We start from the raw sequence: 25,049 nt of genomic DNA, 5'->3' as shown, positions 1-25,049 counted from the left end.
TCTCTAGCCCAAAAAAAAAAAAATTTGCTAAGAATTGGAGATCCCACCGGCCCTGGAAAGTGCTCTGATACCACTTGTTATGCTCTTAACCTGCAAAATGATACCCAAATACAGAATATGCGAAGAAAAGATACCCAGAACACAGAACATCAATGATTTTATTATTCAGAGAGTAATGTTCACTTGCCTCTTCGAGGGGGCAACCTCCAATAGAGCAGAGCTTGATTACAAAATAAGACACGATGCTCCTTGCAGGGAGTCTCTATCCTTTATATATGACTCATACATGCAATACCATGAATCAATACCGTGGGTTTTATTAATACCATCTATCTAATACTACGACCCATTTGCAACTAACTATGGTCTCGTCATTAATTGCAGGTTAGCCACTTACAAATATTAATATGGGCTTTATTGACTCTTGACTGTGACGTGATCCCATGACATAAATAAGGGGGTTAGGGTGGGACCCTAACAAGAGATATCTCATACCTTCAATCATTTGACTAGGATATGAAACCATTTAGATTTATTTTGGGTTGCTTACAATGTTCTTTACACATACATACCCTATAGAGAAGGCTTACTCTCTCCATAATCTTTAGTCCCTTTTAATTATATCTTTCATACTTCATAGATACGTCAAATTCACTGATGTAATCCATCCTTAATTTAATGTATAGGAAGAAAGTATCAGTAGCATGGATGCTTCACATACTTGTTCCATAGAAACACATAAAACAAAGCCATAATACTTTGCATAAGATGCCAGAGAAAAATTCACCATTCGTATTTCTTAGAAAAATTTTGGATGCTTTGTATAGTTCAAATCTTGGACATGTATTAATGTTTATAGATGCCTTGAATCTTAGAAGTATGTTGTCACAATAAGCTCAAATTTCATAGGAAGATGTTACCATAGTAAGCTTGGATGCGTCAGAGAAATGTTTTCCATAGTAAGTTTGAATGCAATAGTGAGTTGTCACAAAGGTTCTTAGCTTCTTGCAGTGATCTTTGTCACACCAACCACCATATACCTCTTTACAAATTCGAATCTCTACCAATCAATATAGTTTGAATATATTACTGTTATATGTTACCATATATATAAAGTTCATATCTCTCTCTCATATATGTTACCACAAACCTGAAGTTTGAATCACTCTTTATTGCACAAGTCACCATGGTTTCATCCTTTAGTTACAAAATACAAGCCTTAGGGATCTTGACTCTCAACATGGAAGTAATATATCACAAAGTATGTGGATATGTCTCCAAGTATTTCAACCCTAAAGCATAAAGAGGGATTGTCATAAAATTCCATTTATATTTCATAATTTTTATGCCTCATATCCCAAACAAGTATCTCTTCTTCCTTTTGTCTTGTGCTCCTTGTATGTTGTTGAATAGATAATGTATGTATGTCATAGAATTTATTTTGAGGAAAGTGAACATGCCTTCATGTAATGGATGCAATGATCTTTGCTTCGTAGGTCTTCTGGCACACCAGACTTCCTATTAGAACTTCTTCAATAGTGCTCTTGTCTTTACTATAGCTCTGAAATCATGTTAAGAAACCAAGCATAGGGTAGATTAGGTTTGATTCCTCTTACTTGATAATTACTTGTGAATGTAGATTCTTCTTATTAATCCTTATGTATTATTCATCAAGAAATTATATAAATTTTTAATATTCTAGGGAAAATAAAGAGACAAGAGACACCAAAATTAGCCTACTAGCCAGGGAAAAGCCCCACAAGGGGAAAACCTGACAATCCTTCTCTTATAGGATAAGATCAAAATGATATATTCAATACCAAGACCAAGACCAAGAACAAGACCAAAACTGCCACCGAAATGTCAATTTCAACCCTCCTCCAAGTCACCTCTACGAGTCAAAGTCAAAGCACGTCAAACCTAGCATTTTGGTCAACTCCCTGAAATTTTGGGTTTGAGTAGCACAATTTTTTTTCCTGTTCACAGAATTCTATCCCCACATGTGTGAGTTATTCTAATCATAAATTCAATCAACAAAATTAGAATTCTTCTTGTTTTTAGCTTGACTTTCTCTCTCCTTTTACTTTTTCTCCTTGTTCTCCTTTGTATGGTTTAGATGTACTTCTTTTTGTGTGAATGAATGATATCCCAAATGAGTCAAATTGTATCTTATATATAGTTGTCCAGTAGGGTCCAATGGGTGCCACTCATGAAGGCCAAGCTAACTGGTTCCAAGGCGGGCTGGCTTGACATTTTGTGGACTTATGACTCAACATAAAAATAAATAAAAATAAAAATCATTTTCTTGCAAATGTCAAAATGGGACATGAATCAAATACATTTTTCTTTGACTCATAATTGACTCTTTTTTACTCTATAAACACGAAGAACATGCGTTGACCATAATAAAATATAATAATAAATATAAACAATTCAACAATGATACATTTACATTACATTATGATGACCGGAACTAGTTACATTCTCCAACATTCCTTTGGTGTTGCTGGTTTTTATTAGTGTCTCTTATGACATTGCTTTCATGTTCTTCATTTTGTTGTTGTTGTTTTTTATCATTTCCTTCAATTCCATTGTTGTTATATCCTTTTAGTACTTCAATGAAACCAATTGGATCTTTGTCATCAAGTTTCTTTGAGCTTATCTCTCCTTCATAGCCCAAGCTAGTCTTAATGAGAGGGGAAATTTGAACACTCATAATTTCATCCAAATTGTTAGATCCTTTAATAAAATTTAGATTTTAATTTAGTTGAGCCTTGATTTTTTCTGATTTCTTTATAAGTGAGACTATCTCTTCCTCTATCTTTTCACACTTCTTTCCCTTCTCTTTTAGTTGTTGTAAGAAAGTTTCTTCAGTAGTTTTTACTTCCTCCAATTCAAATTTCAAAAGAAGTGATGAATATTCAAAATTGTGATTTTCTCTTTTAATGTTTAATCAATAGTTCGTTTTTCTTCTTATTTTTTTTCCCAAGCCTTTGTGTATCTTCTAAGGCAGTAACTAGTTCTCCTTCTAGATCTATTATAACTTTGTCTTCATCTAAGTCATACACATCTTGCCTATCATCTTGGTTTTCTATAGACATGAGCGTGCATTTACTAATTATTTCTTCATCAAAGAGTTGTTCATCTTCATCTTCTGAGGAATTTTTGTCTTCTTGGGTATAGAAACTCTTCTTCTTGAAGTTATTTGCCTTCTTTACTTTCCTATATTCATCCTTCTCTTTATGGTCATATTCATTCTTTCCTTTCTTATGTGGACATTTATATGCATAGTGACCTACTTTTTTCACAATTTAAACATTTGAAAGGAAATTTACCTTTGTATTTGTTGGATCCTCTCTTCAATATTCTGACAAACTTGGCCTCTTCTTCATCAGATCCATAGCATGAGCCTTATTGATATTATTTTCTCTTCTCATCAATTATGAAGGTTGCTACCTTTGATGTGGATATACCTTTTGAGGTTCTAATTTCATAGGTAGTTAGTGTTCCATGAAAATGATCCAATGTTAATGTGTTGACATTTTTCATCTCCTCAATCATGGTTGATACTTTGGCATTGAATTTGGCAGGAACAGATCTCAACACCTTTTTAACTGCAAAGGATTCATCCACAAGTTCATCAAGACCTCTTATGGTGTTGACTTTTTCATCCATTTCAAGGAAAATTTTGGTAATATCCTCGTCCTCATTCACCTTCAATGATTCAAATTGCATACTATAAAATTGAATTTTGGCCTTCGTTACCTTGATATCACCTTCATAACAACTCATCAGTTATCCCATAATTTTTTGGCTTTTTTGTATTGCATGACTTTAACCAACTCAGATTTAACCAAACTACTTAGGATTGCATTCATTTCTTTAGCATTTACATGAAACCAAGCTTGTCATCTTTGTCAACCAATACATCTGGATTTTTATAGCCATTCAACACTACATTCAACATCTGCACCAAGAGACATTATGTAAGTTCTCATTCTTACCTTGAAAAATGCATAATTCATTCTAGTGATTATAGAAGCCTTGTTAGTGAGATTTCCATCTTGGTTCGCCATGTCTCATATCCACATTCTAGTTGTTATATTGTTGCTAAAGGAACCCACTTTTATTGGAAACCAAGAAAATACTAAGAGGGAAATGGTGGGAGGTTGAATCAAAATTTTAAAAATTGTAACAGTTATTTAGCCAATTAAACACATTCAACAATGCCCCGGTAACATAAATTGTGAACATAATATGTTTACATGGAAATCCATATGGGATAAGACCACAAATTCTTTTTTATTATAATGTGAATGGAAGCATCAAATCCAAATTAAATTAAATTGTGTAGGCACCAACCTACAAGAGGCTCCAACCCCCTTATCTTTGCAAGCACCCACTTGATGGAAACACCAACAAAAAAATTACCAACTTAATGAGAAATGTAACTTAAAACAAGAACTATAACCCATAAAATCCCTATTTTTGCCAAAAAAATAAAAAATAAAAATTGTTGATTCTACATCAACGTTCTTTTTAATCTTGGGCTAAAATTATAAGTTTTTTTAACAACGACATTAAAAACCAAAAAAGGATTGCAATAAACATGAAGAAACACCTTGGAAATAAAAAGTATTGATGTTGCATCAACACTTTTTTTTTTTGTGTGTTAAAATTCCAATTTTTTTAGCAACGGTGTTAAAAGCTTAAATTTTTGTGCAATAAACATGAAAAATCACTCTGAAATATAAAAGTGTTGATATTACATCAACGTTTTTTTAGTTAAAATTTCAAATTTTTTTAGCAATGACATTAAAAATAAAATATCTTGACTCTAAAAGGTTTAAAATTCCAATAGTTTTCAATGATAGTGTTAAAGATTAAATAATACGACTCCAAAAAACATAAAAATTTCAACAATTTTCAACGTGGCATTAAAGATAAACCACATGACTCCAAAAAACTTTAAAATTTTGACATTTATCCATCATTATGTTAAATATAAAATATCACAGCTCCAAAAAAATTAGAATTTCAGCATTTTTCTCTCATGGAATTAAAACAAAATATCATGACTATAAAAAACCTTAAAATTTCAATATATTTCAAAGCCAAATATTATGACTAAAAAAACCTTAAAAATGAATTCATAAAACAAAGTGTCATTATATCAAGAGTAATTTTTTCTTGTAAATGATAAAAGCATAACTCTTTTAAAATCTTAGCCTAAGACAACTTGATCCATTGTGACGAAAACTTAAAAACCAGCTATCAAATTGACACATATTGGGGTTGAGTTGCTAGTCGAGCATCGACACAAACCCTGCAACCCAAAAAAAGGTAAAAATAAAATAATCAATAAATAAATAAAAGTTAGAAAAACAACCTCCAATGGGAATGTTAAATGGCATGAGGGAAGGTTTGGATAGGGGTTTAAATCTTAATACATGCATCATTGATGGTGAAAGAAATTAATATAACCAAGTCACTTGGTGTGATCTTTGTGAACATTCTAGAGGGTATTTAGTTTATAATGGCTATTTGCTCAGTTCAAGTTCTCATTTGGGAGCTATGGAAAATGATGGAGGGGGGTTGGATGGAGATAATGTCTCGATTGAGCAAGGTAGCCATTTTTCCTGGCTACACCATGTTCTTAGGTGTCAATCAATGATGTTGGTTTTTGAACTTTGTGAGTAGGGTGTGACGTTGTTTTGGGTGGAGGCTCTACCAGAGGTTGCTTGGGACCTTAGACGAGAGTGGAATGTTGTAATTCATGTGACATTGGAGGCCAAGATGTTATGTTGTGCGGCGTGACTGTTAGATAAGAGAACCTATGGGTAGGTATGGTTTTTTTAATTTCGTCTTCATGTTTCGTATCAGCTGGGGTCTAGCAGTTGCCTCTTTGAACTCCTTTGCTGGAGTTGTAGGTGAGTAGTGTAGGGTGGTGGGTGTTTTTGTTGTTAAAACTGGTGTTGGAAACCTTTAAGGGGGCTTTGAACCTGTGGAGGGTCCCAATTGGGGGTGGATTTTTGTTAGGGAGGTGGGGATCTATGTGGTGGAGGCCCGATGGCTTGGGGAGTGGGCGTGGCCTCACATGGCACTGGATGGTTTCTCTCAAGAGCATGGAACTAGTGGGAAGTTTGTAAGGCCAAAGCAAAGTGGAGAAGGGGTCCATTGTTAGTGCAAGAGTCTTCACCCATATCCTGTGTGGTCTGTGGTAAGATTTGGTTCGATTCTGTGGAGTGGAGGCCTTATGGAATACGATTTGTGTGGTGGCTTGAGGGTTCGATGCATCGACAAATGGAACGAGCACGAGGGGGTTCTGACTCATGTGGTATTGGCGCTATGCACCAATATGACAAGAGAGGCCCGAATGGGGAATTTGAGCAAACAGTTGTTTCTCCTAGCAGGGTGGAACTCCCCCCCCCCCCCCAGTTTGATTCTCTTGAGGCACATTACGCAGATGGTTGAGCAACCAGGAAAAGATAGGCACGATGACTGCATTCAATTAATTTCCTTAATGAATGATTTACAACACAACCAATTACATATTATAGATTGATTGATTTCTCTCAGGCGTGGGCAGAGGAAGATTCATGATAGATAGAATGACTTAGAGGACCATCTAGACCATATTGGAGCACATGTTCACAAGGCCTTTCACCAACCTTCACCACCAGAAAACGATCGGGAAGTGCCACAAATTCATGGAATGTTGAAGCTTTGGGATGATGGTTAATTTTTTTTATGTTTTGGGTCAATTATGTCTACTATGGGCGACATGCATGAGATCGTGCAATTTCATTATGCTTTTGTCTCTATGTTTTTATCAGTACCTCCAAGCCAACAAGTCCTGTTAGAATGAGGCTAGAGACATTTTGGTTGTGATCAAACCATGATGTAAACATTTGAACAACTAATAGAAATCGTTAATTCACAAAAACAAAAACAAAAAACCAAAAACCAAACCAAAACAAAAATTAAAAGATTAAAATTACAATTGCAACAACAAAAAAGAAAAAGAAAAAATAACAAATTAAAAGATTAAAAAGAAATTGACAAAAAAATAAAAAAATAAAGAAAAAAGAAAAGCAAACATACAAAAATTATAATACAACAAAGGAAAACCCCCAAAAAAAAAAAATTAAATAACCAAAAATAACACATAAAAGGAAAAAATTCAAACATAATTGTTTTTAAAAGCAGGCAAAAAAGAAAAGAAAACCATAAACAATTAAAAATAAAAAAGAAAAAAAAAGCAAGTGTACTACATAGTGTTGTTGCTTAGTACCTGCGTCTTATGCAAAAAGTAGAGAACCCTTATTTAAGTATATAACTTAGTTAAGTGCATGATTTAAGCACCACAACCTTGGTGGAGAGAGAATAAAATTGTTATTAATCTATTGATACATGATAACATAATTTTATGAAAAAGGGGGTTGACAACAATTAAACTATCAAAAAAATATTATAATTAATAAAATATATTAATGGAAAAAGGTTAAAAGAGAAATTTATTAGAAAAAATACAACAATTGATAGAAAGCTAGCAATAAATGACTATAAGTTAATAAATATTTACTCTTCAAAATAAGTATGATAATGAATGGAAAGAAACTATTAATAAGAAAAATCTGTATATTTAAGTTTTTTTGGATAATTAATTAATTAGTTAGAAAAAAACATTGTTATGAGAAAGAATACAACAACTAATAGATAGCAAGCAAGGAGTGATTATAGGTTAATAAATATTTTTTGTTAAAAATAAGTATCATAGTGCATAGAAAGAAGATATTAATGATAAAAAAATCCATAGTATTAATTATGGAAAAATTCATATATATATATATATATATATATATATATAATTAATTTATGAGGAAGCTTACCAAATAGAGGTTTTTTCTTTTCTAACAATTTATAATTTTTAAAAATTGATTTTAAACCACATAAAATTAGTCATTCACCAATAAAAAATTAGAAATTCAAGTTTTAAAAGTTCAAAAAATAAATTTCAATTTCCAAAAAAAAACTTGATATTGAATTTTACCAAAAATTTAAAAACTTTTAAAGAGAGAATTCATACAGGTGAATTAAATTTAAAAATTTGTGGAAAAACTTGTTTAGAGTTTTGATTAAACCTAATCTTTCGGACTTTTATATGAGTCCATCTTTAGGGGAATGCCCATATTCTTGAGAAGATTAGTATGGATTAGGGCAAGGAAATTGTGAGGATATATATAATGATAGATGTGGGGGAATGTTCTGGAGTCAGTTGGCAAAATTTTAATTATGATCATTAATATAATTTTTTAAGGCTATTTAAGAGATAAATTTATTTAACAAGGTGATTATTATTTTATGTTAATATGATATGTAAATAATATTTATTTTTAATGGAATATTTATTAATCCTATCATCATAACATTTATATATAATTAATTATGATACATGTTGTTGTTAATAATAATAACTTATATCATAATTATTATTTTTTATCATAATTTTTTATTATTATAACTTTTTTATTTAATCTTTATTAATAATGTAAAATCAATATGAGCTGAAATAATTAATCTAAGTTAATATGATTATAAATTATAAGTTAATGCTATTTTTTTTTTTATTTGTTGTTATGAGTGGTATGATTTATTAAGGGTTTCCAAGTATTACTGATGGTAAGGCATTCATCACAAGTCATATTGTTCTTTCTTTTTTCAATTTCTGTGGCCTCTTTAACTTTTTGTTTTAAGTAATGCTCCTCCTTGATTACAAGTTTAGCTTCTTCCATACAAATGTAGTGTGAGGAGGCGAAAGCATATTTTGCAATAGCGGATTTTGATGATTTGTTCCTAGATATGTCAGCAACATGCTCCTTAAGCCTAATGTTTAATAATATGTCGCTTTTGCCTATATATTGTTTTCCACATGAGCAAGGGACTATGTAAACCCATTTTTGTAGTTTAGAATTTATAGGGTCCTTTGCAGATTATTCCACAATTTTTTAAATTTAATCAACTTCACAAATAATTTCTAAAAAAATGGAAATTAATTAATGTTCAAAGCATTTTGGCCAAAATTGATTACAATATACTCTGCCTTGCAAAAAAAACTAAACAAACAAACCTATTATAATAAAAAATAAAATCAAACATAATTAAAAGAAGTTATCAACCGCAAATTAAATAATTAACAAAAACAAATTATATATATAAAATAAATTTAGAAAACATAGCTAAAAATCATAATAATTAAAAAATACAAAATATTTAAAAATAAAATATTAACTTGTGGTTCCTTGGCACCACCTGAGTAGACGAGAGATCGATTATGAGAATCAACCTTTCCTACACAGGCTATGTGCAGGCATGGTCAATTCTTAGAATTGACCTACCACCCACTCAGATGACATAATAAATTTTATATTGTTTTTAAATTAGTTTTTGATTTTCTCTTTTTTATATTTTAGGTATGTTTTGGTTTTTTATTTTTATTATTTTAATTGTTTTGTCTTTAAGTTTATTTTTTATTTTATAGTTTTTTGTTTTTTAATTTTCTTTACTTGTTATTTATTTTATTTTAATATGTTTTATATTATTTTGTTTTTTCAATAGGTTTTTTTAATTATTATTTTTAAAATTTTTAATAATGTTTTAATTAAGTTATTGAATTGAGGCTTCTTTGATCCATAATATTTTTAAGAAGAGATTTCAGCATAAATCACATTTAGAAAACCTTTGTTGACGCGTTTCGAACCAACTAGTGTGGTTCATCGTCAGCACAAGTTGAGGAGTCAGATCATAGCTATGATCTGACTCCTCAACTTGTCCTGACGATGAACCACACTAGTTGATTCGAAACGCGTTGACAAAGGTTTTCTAAATGTGATTTACGCTGAAATCTCCTCTTAAAAAGTTTTAATTAAATTTTAACATTTTGTTTTTCTTGTTTTGTTTTTTATTTGTGTAATTGTTTAATGTTTTTTTTACACTAACTTTTTTTGTTTCTTTTTTTTTCAAATTTCAGTTTTAAATGTTTTGATTTTACAATTTATTTTTAGTGTTATTTTGACTCTCGTTTTGTTGAAGTTGTTTTTAATGGTTTTTAAAAAAAAAAATTATGGGTTTATTTCAACTAAAAGTTTATGTGAATTATTATTTTTGGAGAAACAAAATATCACGTTGTACATAAAATTCATTAAAAAATTATAAAATTTTCTAATCTGTCAACTTTTTATGTTCAAATTTTTCCATAAAAACCATATATTTTAGATGTCACTTTTAGTGAAAAGGTCTTGAAATGTGCATTTTTGTCAAATTTTTAAAATTATTATTTGTTTAGTAACAATTATTTTATGTGTATTGAAGTATTAATTAACGATACATACATATAGAAAAAATCCCAATTTCAAAATATCGATCTTATAATATTTTTAACTTTGCAAAAAAATTTAAAAATTTATTTAAAAAAAAGCATTGCAAAGAACACAACCTTGAAAATCACTTTAAAAGCAAACACATTAGGAAGGGAAAAAAATTGACAACTTGAAAAATGGTTAATTAACAAATAGTTTTTGAAAAAATGCACATAAGACATAAGAAAAATTGAAGTGTCAAAAATATGTCACCACTCCAAAAAAATAGGTTGATGTTGCTTCAACGCTTTTCAAAATCAACATGAAAATCACCAACATTCAAAAAAATAAATGTTCATACTTAATACATAAGAAAATTGAAAGTATCAAAAAAGTGTCCCTAAAAAAAAAATCGATGTTGCACTAACACTTTTCAAAGTTGGCATAAAAATCACCAACATTTAGAAGAAATGTCTTGTCCATACATAATACATGAGAAAATTTAAATTGTTAAAAATAAGCTCATAAAAAAAAAGGTTGATGTTGCATCATCGCTTTTCAAAATTGGCATGAAAATTGAGACCTCTAAGAAAATGAGAACTTGATACAATTCTCGTTATTTTTGTAGCTTTGTTCAACTCCCTGATCTTTACATGCACCAACCTGGAGGAGACCCCAATCCATGACCTGCAAGCACCTACTTGCTCAGCCTATCAAAATCCATATTTCATATATTTTGATACTTAAATATGAGCCTCTTTAATTGAAATATCACTTACACAATTGTTAAATTTCACATTTGAATGTCTTCTTTCATCTATTTTCTATAGGACACCCCTCCTCTCTAATTATTTGATTCAATTAAGGTTCCTCACCCAATCACAACCTCTCCCTCTCTCATCTGCTCTTGGATTACAAATTATTTTTCTACAATTTGTTTTTCAATGCTTCAGATCTACATATCTCAACCTCACAGTCGCTCCAAGTCTCTACTAGTCTTCACATTAGCCTTTAACTAGCACTTAATCTTCAACTTGTCTAAGATTTTCTTCTCTTATCTCTACTGCTCAACTCCCCCTTTTCACTTCGTTCAAATTGAGTTGTTTGTGCTTTTTCATGTCAATAGTAGCTATAGCTCTTTGTTTTGCATGGGAACAACTAAATCTCACAATGTCTTATTTCCTTTTATAGACATAGAGATCTTGCCCTTTATTTTTGGCATGTTGGGAGCTTGATAATACTGAGAGGGGGTGTGAATCAATATTGTATAGTATGGATCATCTTAAAAAACATTTTACCTTTTATTTACAAATAATTTGATCATCAATAATTACTAGCAACACAATATATCAATACAAAATAGCACATTCATAATCAAGGCATAAGAGCGGCACTACACCTAAGAAACACATAAAACATCAAAGCACACAAGGACACCAGATATTAGGTTGAAACCCTTCCGGGAGAAAAACCACTTAACATTTGTCTTCTTCTTCTTTTAAATCAATCTTCTTTTACATCATATATTCGCACCCACCAAAATGTAAGCATTGACTTGCAAGATATGAAAACACTCACTTGCATTAGGCCAAGACCTTATGAAAGCACCCACTTCCACAACTATATGCAGAAATCCATCTATTGGAGGCACTGACCCCCAATAACTTGTGGGCACCCACCTTTTTGGAAGCACCCACTCCAAAATGGCTTTGCAAGCACCAATATTTTGGAGGCATCGACCCACAAACAGTTTCTCAGTTACCCACCTGAAAGAAGCCACTACTCCCTAATATCAAAGCCACCACTTGCCTTGAAAGCACCAACCTTCAACTCTCATGGACCTTGATTTCATACATTTTCATACTGGATCCATAAAATCTCTCTAGCAACAACAAAAACCCCAAAAACCTCTTCGCAATACAAACACAATTAGTAACACATTCTCACTAAAAAACCCTAGCCCATCAAACAAATCTACTTAATACATCTCACTAACAAAACCCTAGCAACATCATACACTCCAATACTTCATCCATCAACATACTATGACTCAACAAAGACCCATAAAACCATACTCTAGCCAACAACCAACTTTGTTCAATAAGTTGACCCTGTCATTTAATAGCAACATCGTAATTACAAGCTCTGTCCTCTTAGCTATACGTGGCATCAACAACAATACTAAATACATTGTTCTTCAGTTGAAACTATTAAATCACTTTGGCATAAAGTACACATACTCTATTATTAGCAGTAGCAACTCACTCAACATAAAGCTACCTTAGCATCAAATAAATGAATAATAACCATATAACTCTCTATTACTATTATAACCAACTCTAAGCATCAAAGAACTAGACAAGAATTTTAAAACCTTTAGTAAACTACTATTTCCATGTAATCATACAAAAATAATGTATAAATTCAGTCTCTAGTCATCAATCTCATTGCATAGGGTTGGATCACTGTCAACGCACCACACATGTTAGGATATTCTGACACATAGGATATAGTTAAGTTCAACTTGGTCTAGTATAGAGTTAGGTATAGAGTTAGGTAAAGTGTGTTTCTTTACCGTTGTACATTTTGTATCTTACAATCCGACGGTCACGATATGTAGTGATCCGACGGTTCATTCTCTCCTCGGTATTACCGACACTTGATCCGTGGCTTAACACCCGATTGGTCCATGAGTTCTATTTAAAGCGCATGGAAGGTCATTGTTCGGGTAATCTGTGCATGAGAGAAGCTTATGTAAATTTTCATTCTTTGATTAATAAATTGCCTGTAGTAGCCACGTTGGCGCAGGCCGTGGACTGTTTCCCTCTTTGAGGGTTTTAACCACGTCAAAAATACTGGTGTATTGATCTGTGATCTGGTTGTGAGTGGTGTCCTTTTGGTGTTCTTTCTGAGGAACTTACCCTGTAAATTCCTACATGGTATCAGAGCGATTTGAGGGCCGCGTCCGTTGGTGATCCAAATCTGAAGCCAGTAGAACTGCATCCGACTGCCGTTTCCTAGATCTGCTGTTTCTAACTGCTTTCGGGCCGAGAGGACTGCTCTGTTGTGTTCGGAGCATCTGTTCCAGTGAGGAACCCCTTTCGTTTCACGTGAAAAGGTTTCGGGTAGCCCTAGCTGCGTCATTTTTAAGATCTGGAGGTATACAATCTTTATTTGCAGTTTACTGTTATTTCTCTCTGCTTATTTCGGTTTCGGTTTATTTAGCTTTTTTTTAACCGGATCTATACCTTTCATTTCTGCGTATGCTCTTTGCCCTGCGACTCTGTGCGATCTGGGCAAATCAGAAACAGAAAGGAAGGATTTTTCTCATGCGTATGCTCTTTTCCCTGCACCTTAGTGTGATCTCGGAAAATCATAAACATTGAGAAAAATATTTAGTTTTTCAGTTAAAGCTAACTTTGAGCCGCAAGGTTCATTTTTGAAAATATCTAGTTTTTTGGCTAAAGCTAACTTCGAGCCATAAGGTTCGTTTTCTTTGCATGTCCATGTTGGGTTTTGTGTTTTGTGTTTTGTAGGGAAAAAGAGCTTTCTCAAGGCAAGCACGCAAACCAAGGCCGCCCCCCCCCCCCCCCCCCCCTCTCTCTCTCTCTCTCAAATTTTTTGTATAGATCAATTGGTTCAAATCTATTTTAAGAGAGTAGAGGTCTTGGGTTCAAGTCTCCATTTTGTGGGGGCAGAGTATTTCATTCCCGCACATTCGCGCACTTTGCCGGCAACTTCAACAATTTGTTTTTCAAAAAGCCATAACTTCTTCATCCGGAAGCCTTTTTCATAGCCGTTTTTTTTTAAACAGCCTAATTTTTCGAGATCTATCCATTGGAACACTTACTTACAGCATCTTCAGCTTCAGTTTTTTTTTAAATGGAAAGTCCATGCCAAGTCATTCTTGACAACACTAACTACTTCCAATGGATAGCCTACATGGAAGATTTACTTAGAAGTAAATGTCTCTACAGAATAGCCACAGGCCAAGAGAAGAAACCAAAAGATGAAGACAAGGCTGCAAAATGGGAAAATAGACAAGATCAAGCACGCGGTTTGATAGGGATGTCTATTTCTCCTGATCTTAGATTCCATATTGCAGAACTTGAAACACCTCATGAAGCATTGGAACAAATCACTAAAGTTTTTGGGATTAAAAATGAAATTAGAGCCAATCAACTTGAAAATGAGTTGCTTACATTGGATCCTAATATTTTTTCTTGCATTGAAGATTTCTTGTCCAAATTCAAGACCCTTAGATATCTCTTGGAAGGTGTTAAGGTTAAGAAAGAAAATAGTAACCTTATTTATTCCATCCTTACTAAGTTGGGACCAGCCTACTCTGTATTTGTTTCCACCTTCCATTCTACAAGGGAAGCTTTCATTTGTCAAGGAAAAGACTACAAGGCCCCTTCCTTTGACTCTTTTTGTGATTCTTTAATAAGAGAACAAGAAAAACTCTTACACCTTGGTCTTCTTAATCTTGGAAACTCTTCCAAGAAAGCGTTAGCCGCCCAGCAGCAACCAAATTCAAAGAATCCTAAGAAGTCATATCCTAAAAAGAATGGTCCTAAACCAAACAAGGGTCCTAAGCAAACTCAGCCTCAAAATGAAAGATCATTTCAGCAACATGATAAGACCAATAAAAACAAATGGAAGAAGACTGATAGACATTGTAACTTTTGTAATCGAGATGGCCACTTAGAATCTAAATGCTTTAAGAAGATGGAAGCCTTGGAAGCCGCAATGAAGAAACATAACATCCATGTGGAGCATTCTTCAACTTCAACTTCATCTTCAGGAATGGCACTTTCTGCATGTCGCTGTCAATCATCTCAGTCTGGTTATGCATTAAATATATCTTCTTCTTCTCATTCTCATGAGTGGCTCATTGATTCTGGAGCCTCTTATCACATGGCCAAAAACCAAGCCATGTTTTCTTCTTTAAATGATTGTAACACCAAAAATATATATGTTGGTGATGATAGATCTCTTAATGTTGTAGGGACTGGAACTTTTCATCTAGACAATGGTCAGTTTAATGATGTATTATGTGTTCCAACCTTATCCTGCAACCTTCTATCTGTATATCAGATAACTCATTCAGGTGAAGGTAAAATTGTTGAATTTTCACCTCATGATGTTGTAATCAAGGATCTGAGAGATCCTAAACAGATTCTAGCTACTGGTATTGCTGATGATTCCACAAGGTTGTATAAGTTTCACAACTTTGGGTCATCAAATCTTCCCTCAGTATTTGTTGCTCATAATGATGAAGTGAGCAAACTTTGGCATGAGCGATTTGGTCACTTAAACTATCGCTCCCTTCAGCATCTATGTAAAGAAAATATGGTGATAGGTCTTCCTATGGTATCTTGCAGAGATGGTGTTTGTTCCGGATGTGTACTCGGAAAACATCATCGGGACAGTTTTGAAAAACGTGCCTCTTGGCATGCCTCAGCCCCTTTACAGCTTGTGCACAGTGATTTATGTGGTCCACTTCCTGTTGCTTCATTCTCTGGCTGCAAGTATTTCTTAACTTTCATTGATGATTTCTCCAGACGCACTTGGGTATACTTCTTAAAACTCAAGAGCGAAGTATTTAACACATTTTTGGCCTTCAAAGCCTTTGTTGAAAAACAATCTGGACATCAAATTCTTAAGCTAAGAACTGATAATGGTGGAGAATATGTTAAAAACACATTCATCAACTTTTGCACCGAAAATGGAATTCAAATGCAACATACTGTTCCATACACTCCACAACAAAATGGTGTAGCTGAAAGGAAAAATCGCACCTTAAAGGAAATGGCTAATTGTATGCTGCAATCTAAAGGACTCAGTCTTAGTTTTTGGGCCGAAGCAATTAATTGTGCAAATTATATAATCAATCGCACTCCTACTAAGGTTCTAAAGAATATCACTCCAGAAGAAGCTTGGAGTTCCATTAAACTAGATGTAAGTCACTTTCGTGTTTTTGGAAGTGAAGCATGGGCCCATATTCCAGATGAAAAGCATAAAGCTTTAGAACCTAAGAGTGAGAAATGTACTTTTGTTGGATATTCTGAAGATGTAAAAGGTTATAGACTTATTCCATTTAAGTCCAAAAATGTTATCATTAGAAGAGATGTAAAATTTGACGAAAATAAATCGGCCTGCGAGCCTAGTCCGGCGGATGTGCCACCTCTTCCTATCTCTTCTACTTTTGAAAACATTTCTTCTTCAGATGATGAAAGTGAGGATGACAATCGTCCCCCACCTTCTCAGGATCCTCAACTTCCAAGATGGGTCCGTGCTACTCGGGATGCAGCAGGTGATATTGCCGGTGATCCTACAGATCAGCGACGTACACGTTCTCAGTTTGAAAGAGCCTATTCTTTACTGGCTCAAGCTCCCAAAATCATGATCCTGACACTTTTGCAGAAGCTTAAGGCCATCCACATTGGGAAGAAGCTATGAATGAAGAATATCATTCATTGTTGGCAAATGATACATGGGATCTTGTTCCTCTACCAAAGGGATGCAAACTTGTTAGATGTAAATGGGTTTACAGAACCAAGTATGGACCAGATGGGAAAGTTGATAAACATAAAGCTCGTCTTGTTTCTAAGGGCTTTTCACAGGTTGAAGGCATTGAATACACTGAAACCTTCTCCCTTGTTGCCAAAATGAACTCTATCCGCCTTGTTCTTTCCCTTGCTGCCTCTTTAAAATGGGAAGTCCATCAGATGGATGTTAAATCTGCCTTCTTGCATGGGGACTTGCATGAAGAAATCTATATGTAACAACCCATTGGCTTCATCCAAACAGACTCCAGCCTTGTATGTCGACTTAAGAAATCTCTTTATGGTCTCAAGCAAGCTCCTCGGGCTGGGTATGCCAAAATGGATAGCTTTCTTTTAGAATCTGGCTTTTCTAGGTGTTATTCTGACAATACTGTCTACACCAAGAAAGTGGGAAACTCTCTTATCATCCTTGTTCTTTATGTTGATGATCTTATTCTTACTGGTAGTGATCCCAACCTTATAAACCATGTGAAGTCCAGCCTTAAAAAGAAATTTGAAATGACAGACTTAGGACACTTACACTATTTTCTCGGTCTTCAAGTCTTGCAATCCAAGGAGGGTATTTCCCTTTCCCAGTCCAAGTATGCTTGTGATATTCTTCGTCATTTTCACATGGAAGACTGTAAGCCAGCCCCTTCTCCCTTTCAGTCTGGAGTCAAACTTTCAGTCTCTTGTACTTCTCTTGAAGTTGATGCTACCTTATACCGTCAACTTGTAGGAAAACTCTTGTATTTAACCCATACTCGTCCTGACCTTTCCTTTGTTGTTGGCCTTGTTGCTCATTTTATGCAAAACCCCCATGAAAGTCATTGGAAAGCAGCCAAAAGAATACTTCATTATGTTCGAGGTACAGTACAGTTTGGGATTCATTACAGTGCCAAAGCAGCTCCTCTATTAGTTGGTTTCACTGATTCTGATTGGGCTGGTGACCCTGATGATCGGAAGTCTACTGCCGGTTATGTCTTCACTCTTGGTTCAGGACCTATTACATGGGCTTGTAAGAAACAGGCTGCCATTTCTCTTTCGTCAGCAGAAGCAGAGTATCGTGGTGTCGTGGAAGCCAGTAAGGAAGCCTTGTGGCTTCGTCAGATCCTATCAGAGTTTGGCTTTGAGCAGCAGCATCCAACCACACTTTGGTGTGATAATCAAAGTGCCATTCAGCTATGCAAAGATCCAGTCCAACATCAGCGCAGCAAACACATTGAACTACACATGCACTTCATCAGAAAGCTCATTCAAGACCATGTTCTTGAAGTGCAATATTGTTCAACAGATGATCAGGTTGCAGACATCTTCACAAAGGCTCTCACAGAGGTGAAGTTCACTAAACTTCGATATATGCTTGGAGTTCAGGAAGTTGTCACTAAGGGGGGATAGGCTCTAGTGCCTCCTTCCTTCTCCTATTGTGTCATATTTGTAAATCCTTCAATCCTATCCCAAGTTGTTCTTAAGGGGGGATGTTAGGATATTCCGACACATAGGATATAGTTAAGTTCAACTTGGTCTAGTATAGAGTTAGGTATAGAGTTAGGTAAAGTGTGTTTCTTTACCGCTGTACATTTTGTAACTTACAATCCGACGGTCACGATATGTAGTGATCCGACGGTTCACTCTCTCCTCGGTATTACCGACACTTGATCCATGGCTTGAGACTCGATTGGTCCATGAGTTCTATTTAAAGCGCATGGAGGGTCATTGTTCAGGTAATCCGTGCATGAGAGAAGCTTATGTAAATTTTCATTCTTTGATTAATAAATTGCCTGTAGTAGCCACGTTGGCGCAGGCCGTGGACTGTTTCCCTCTTTGAGGGTTTTAATCACGTCAAAAATACTGGTGTATTGATCTGTGATCTGGTTGTGAGCGGTGTCCTTTTGGTGTTCTTTCTGAGGAACTTACCCTATAAATTCCTACAACACACACATAGTGTATTCATTCATCCTCCTTACACATCTAATTGCACTTGATCCAATGTGATTTGTTTCACTCCATATGCAGGTTCCTTTTGTTTTACTTTGCATATGAGTGTACTATATAACACTTCAGGCTACCATTAATCATAAACTATGTTCACATGTTTTGGTAGATGGTTCAATACTCATCACTAAAAATTCACAACATCCAAATTTAAATCATTGCTCCACTCTAGCTCTAGCGGTCTACTAGATCACACACCCAAAATTTCAATCTAATGCCTCTTTGGACTAGATCATTCACTTGCTAAAACTGTATTAACACATATCGATCAGGTGGGATGTCAAATCGTACTTCACATTATCTCTCTTACCATTACTTAGATCAGCCAACGATCTATAATTTTACATGTTTTGATGCATCACATAACTCTGACAATGACATCTCACAACACTTTTATGCTTAGCTCACTCTTTCATACTCGATTGTTTTAAAACCATTAATCACACGTGATCGAATCCTTACTTTCTTATTTTTTCACTAGTATTTCTCCAATGCTCTAATGCTCAACCACATTACTTAGACAATACCCAACACCAAGCTATTCAAGCCACACATTTGTTTTTTGGACCTTATCAATGGTTACACACATTGACTACATTCCACTTCAGTCAATGATCTAGTGATTTACACAAATCAATGGATCGATCAAATCACATTCTAACGACCAATTCAAATCCACCTTTGATGACCAAGCCAAGTTAGCAATCATGACCAAATCAAAATGTTGTGCATACTAGATCAATTACTCAAATACAATGGGAAAACTCCATGGGATAGCTCATTGTTTTATTTTCGCATGCTATAGGATGTAGATGTGAATTACCCATTGGTAATTGAGGTTGTAGATGCTAAGCGCCCATTGAAAATATGAGCTGTAAGTGTAGGTTTTAAGTGATTTTGACTAAGTTTATTCCCTAATATGGGGATGTGTAAAACTATCTCCACTAAGATCTACTCACACCTTCATCAAACCATCTTCAAGCACTTATGTAGCCCCATAACACATCAAACACTCATCATATCATCATGAACATACCCTATAGTTTTTGACATTAATTCCTTTCACACAATTGACTCAACTGTTGACATCAATTCCAACAACATGCTTGCAAAAAATGGCATGTACTAATTTTGCATGACCTTCAACTATATTTTAGTGCCCACAACACCAAATTCATTAAATATCCACCAAGTTTTAAATCACGACCAATGGTTCAACCAAAGAAGACAACTGAGAGGTCACATCCCCCCCCCCACCATTTGAACTTCATCAAAGTGGTGGATCCAATTATTATCGTATGTACAAATAAATATTCACTAACCTTTCTAAAGCATGCTTCATGATCCCATGATTTTATCAAAATCAATGTTGTTGACGTCACATTAGAGCACCCCCACCTATACAAACTTTAATGGTGGGGTCTAATTTTTTACCTGGGTGCTTCCAAGCAATCTGTTGTATTTTCCCACTAATACGATTATGTATTCCTTTTTCCTTTTTGCAACCGAGTTTTCACCTTTAGTAGACAGATGGTCGAATGACACTTTACCTAGTGCATGTCTAGATCTAGTTTGGGCCCATATACCTTTTCATTTGGATGGATCTAGGGATTTGGTGATCCAATCTTAACTTCACCTACAATCCAATTGCTTGGCTTGACTTTCAGATGCTGGATTGGATCTAGACTCTAAAACCATGAAAACCATTAAATTTCATTGACACTGTGAACCCTTGCATGATGGCCTCTTGGCATGAATCCCTAGGCTTTCTACATCATCCCTCTACCACATGTGATGCCATGTCACCACCACATTATTGCCATGTGTCACACAGAAAAGGTCTACTTGGTCACCCAAAAATTCCAAATCCACCTACCTTGTGTCATAACCACAGGTTTCCATGTCATCATCTGACACCTATCTCTACCAAGTCACCTTGCCATGTCATTTGAGGTCCACCTCTAGTTTGGCACTAGGAAATTCAGTATCCAATAGTTTTCTTAAGAATTTCCATTTTGTTTTCTGAGAGGCTTGGATGACCTTGAAGAGACTAAATTTTGTGAAAGCTCGGATACATTCAACTAATATGGGATTCAACTCGTTTCACTTGTTCCACAATCCAATGCATCTTGGATAACTGGATACCTCAATGCATCCCTAGATGAATCCATATCAGCATTCATCCACTAAAATCTCAATGTTTCTTGACCCTCGAATGGCTGGATGGTCAAATATTAATTAACCCTCATCAAAACCATGACCCATAATAACCATGCATGGACTCCATCACTTTAAAATTAGTTTTTCCTTCATTCCTAGGGAGTTAGACTAAGTGTCATATATCACTAGAAATCCTTTTGAGAGGGATATCCTACCAAACACTTTTCATGTGCTTTGAACAAGTTACCTATAGAAAAAATGCCTTCAAATATAGGCTAGTCATAAAATAACCAAGTCATCATCAACTTGGCACACTATTAATTGTTACATGACATTTTGTCATTGTCCCTGTACTCCCCGTCCCATGATCCTGGAGGACCTCTATAGTGAACCCCACATGATTCCTCTTCATGAAGAAACTCCCATTGTGTCCTTGTTCATGAGCAGAATAATTCCCTTTTGCATCATTTCCCCAAAATGTTCTGTTTTTCCCAGTTTACAAGACCGACGCTAATGACCCTTGTCCTCCTCACACCGATTTGTAGGGATTAACACTGTCCCTAGTGCCGACCGAAGCGACTTAGCTTTCTTTCAGTCACAACGATCCTCTTTTGGAATTTTTTTTAAATAAGTAGCTAAGGCTTCCAACTCTAGAAGTTTTGTAACAAAAGTCTAGTAAATGGTTGAGCCAAATGGAGTCAAGGATGTCAGTTTGGGATCCTTTCCCTTATAAGGATGGAAATAACTCAAGAGATAATACCTTTTCCCATGAGAAGAGGAACCATCTCCCATCCATTCATGCTATATAAACCTCCATTTTTCCCAAGCACAAGCTAGTGTTAATGTTGGCGTGCTAGTGCTAATTAAGTTTGGAGTAAACAACAAGCTATTCATAGTTGTAGCTCTCTAGTTGTGTGTGAGGGAGAAGTGTGAATTTGGTTTAATGTGAAGACTAAAGGGAAGAGACTTAAACCTATCATTTTTGAGGCCATCATGGAATTCTAACGGAAGTGTGTGGGAAGCTGGATTTGTTAGAGGAGAACAACAACGTCAAGACAATGGTTGTAATCTCTTCTTGATTTAATATATGCAACTATTGATTGATTTTCTACATAATGTGTCATCTCACATGCTTATGGCTTAATTCTTATTGACTTGTTAAGTAGGTTGAATTACAATTTTTCTATTATCATGGTTGTTTGTTGTTCTTATTTACTTGTTTCAGGTGTTTGAAGAAGGAAACGAGAGATAGTTGGAGCAAGCAAGCAAGGCCATCACCAAACGAGATAGGCATACTAAGAGGTAGGCCCTCTTAATTGGTTCTAACCTAAGGAAATCTTCCGTAGAATGTATTGTTTGTGGCTATACCTGATATTGGGCTAGAGGAATTGTTTGTGTCCGCACTTAGAATTTTACTTCACCACAAATCGGCAACTCTGTTGGGTAGCCAATCCTTATGTTTGTTTGCTTGGAATTTCATGGTTTTGTGTGAACTTTTCTAGTTTTGCCATTTCCCTTTAGTTCTGTTTGCTTTGCTTTGATTACTACTCTGGGTTTGAAATTTATAGTAGCTAGTTTGGTACCAACTTTTGAAAATTTTATTTTTTTCTTTGCATTCTCGCTCAGCGTGCTTATTTCATTGACAATCTCTCTGATCAGCACGATATGTTGAGAAACAATCGCGCCGACCCCTTCCGGTGCTTGTTGTCATTTAGGAAATCATGTCGATGCTTGTAAGTGAAGATTAGGGTTCACCCCAGATCTTGGCCAATGTGTTTTTCTCTCATGATTTCTATCGTGTAAGTTGTTTAGATCATCTTCTCCCTGACTAGAAAGTTGCTTTTCATTGGGTTTATTTGCTTGTTGATTTTCCATATTTTTACTTTATTTTTTAGGTCATTGGTGTTGGGTTGTGTAATATTCTTTCCACGACTAACCTACGTAGTTAACCGGGGGGTTAGAGGGGGGGCGGAGCCCCCCCTTCGTTGCGCTGACTGTGCAGTGGGGGGTCATGGGGGAGCAGTAGCCCCCCCTGTTCGGGGGGTTTGAGGGGGGCGGATAGCCCCCCTCTATGGGGTTCGAGGCAGCGCCCCGGGAAATTTTTTTTGGACCCTATATTAGGTTGGGCGTACCTACCTATGGTTTTTGGTCCATGGTTTTGGACGCGATGGTTTTCGGTCCATGGTATTGGATGCTTCGACATGTATAAATATGTATTGTAACATTGAAAGGAATATAATGAAAAATCAAGCTGGTAGTCCTGGTTTTGGGATCAAGGGGAAAATCTTTGTGCATATGTGTTTTATGTGTTCGACTCTGCATTGTTTATTTTATTTGTTTAAGAATTCGTATGCAGGTAATTTTTGTATAGGGTTAAAGCCTACATTTGGTATCAGAGTTGTTTTGGCTTCAAGGGGACGCCTTTGTTGCTGAGGGGTTTCGCTCGGGCCTGTGGTAGACCCTGTTCAGTGGGAGATCTGCGAGATCGATTCTGGTGGTGAAAGAAGATGGCAAGCAGTGGAAAGATAGAGATTGAGAAGTTCAATGATCAGAGTTTTGAGTTGTGGAAACTCAAGATGGAGGATCTGTTGGTGGATAAAGATCAGTTGTAGGTTTTAACCCTGTACAGAAATTACCTGCATACGAATTCTTAAACAAAGAAAATAAACAATGCGATAACATAACACATAAAACACATATGCATAGAGATTTTCCCCTGGATCCCAAAACCGGGACTACCAGCTTGATTTTTCATTATGTTCCTTTCAATGTTACAATACATATTTATACATGCCAAAGCATCCAATACCATGGACCGAAAAACCATCGCGTCCAATACCATGTGCGAAAATCATGCACAAAACCATAGGTAGGTTCGCCCAACCTAATATAGGGTCCAAAAAAAAATTTCCCAGGGCGCTGCCCCGGACCCCGTAGAGGGGGGCTACCCGCCCCCCTCAAACCCCCTGGATAGAGGGGGCTGCCGCCCCCCCTGTTGCGCAGTCGACACAATGAAGCGGGGGCTCTGCCCCCCCTCTAACCCCCCGGTAAACTACGTAGGTTAGTCGTGGAAAGAATATAACACAACCCAACAATCTCCCACTTGTTGTTTTCTTTCCACAGGGGGCCACAGGAGAGCTTAGTCATTTTTTCAGCCCTGAAACACCCATTGTTTCTCTACACCAAGAGAACTTCTCAGAGCTCACAGATTTTGTCAATGCATCTGCAATATTCTTCAAAGTGTCCACCTTTACCAGCAACACCTTTTTGTCTTCTATCATATCCATCACAAAGTGATACTGAACATCAATGTGCTTTGTCTTTGAATGATAAGCAGGGTTCTTTGCCAAGAAAATTGCACTTTGGCTGTCACAGTCTATTCTTATAGCTTCCTGTATCAACCCCATACTTGAACACAATCTCTGCAACCAAACAGCTTCCTTGCTTGCATGAGTGGCTGCCATGTATTCTGCCTCTGTAGTTGATAGTGCCACTACAGATTGTTTCTTACTCATCCAACTGACTGCACCTCCAAATAGTTTAAACACATACCCACTTGTAGATCTTCTCTGATCCAGATCTCTAGCCCAGTCTGCATCAACAAAGCCATGAATATCCAACACTCTGTCTAATCCTGGTCTTCCTTGGTAGCACAAACCATAATCACTAGTGCCACACAAATACCTGAAAACCTGCTTCACTGCTGTCCAGTGCTCCTTCCCAGTTTTTGACATAAACCTGCTCAATACTCCCACTGCATGTGCAATGTCTGGTCTAGTACAGACCATTGCATACATCAGGCTACCGACTGCACTTGCATATGGAACACGGGACATGTCCTCTTCCTCTTCTTGTGTCTTAGGACACTGTTCAGCAGATAACCTCACACCTACAGGAATAGGAACCTTCACCAGTTTACTATCCTACATATTAAACCTCTGCAGTATTGTCTCGACATACTTCCTCTGGTTTAACCAGAGCTTCCTCT

Source organism: Pinus tabuliformis, chromosome 3_1 (genome assembly GCF_031772625.1).
Source record: "Pinus tabuliformis cultivar Carrire ecotype Pingquan chromosome 3_1, CPIR1, whole genome shotgun sequence".
Classification (NCBI taxonomy): Eukaryota; Viridiplantae; Streptophyta; class Pinopsida; order Pinales; family Pinaceae; genus Pinus; species Pinus tabuliformis.
This window is presented reverse-complemented; position numbering follows the sequence as displayed.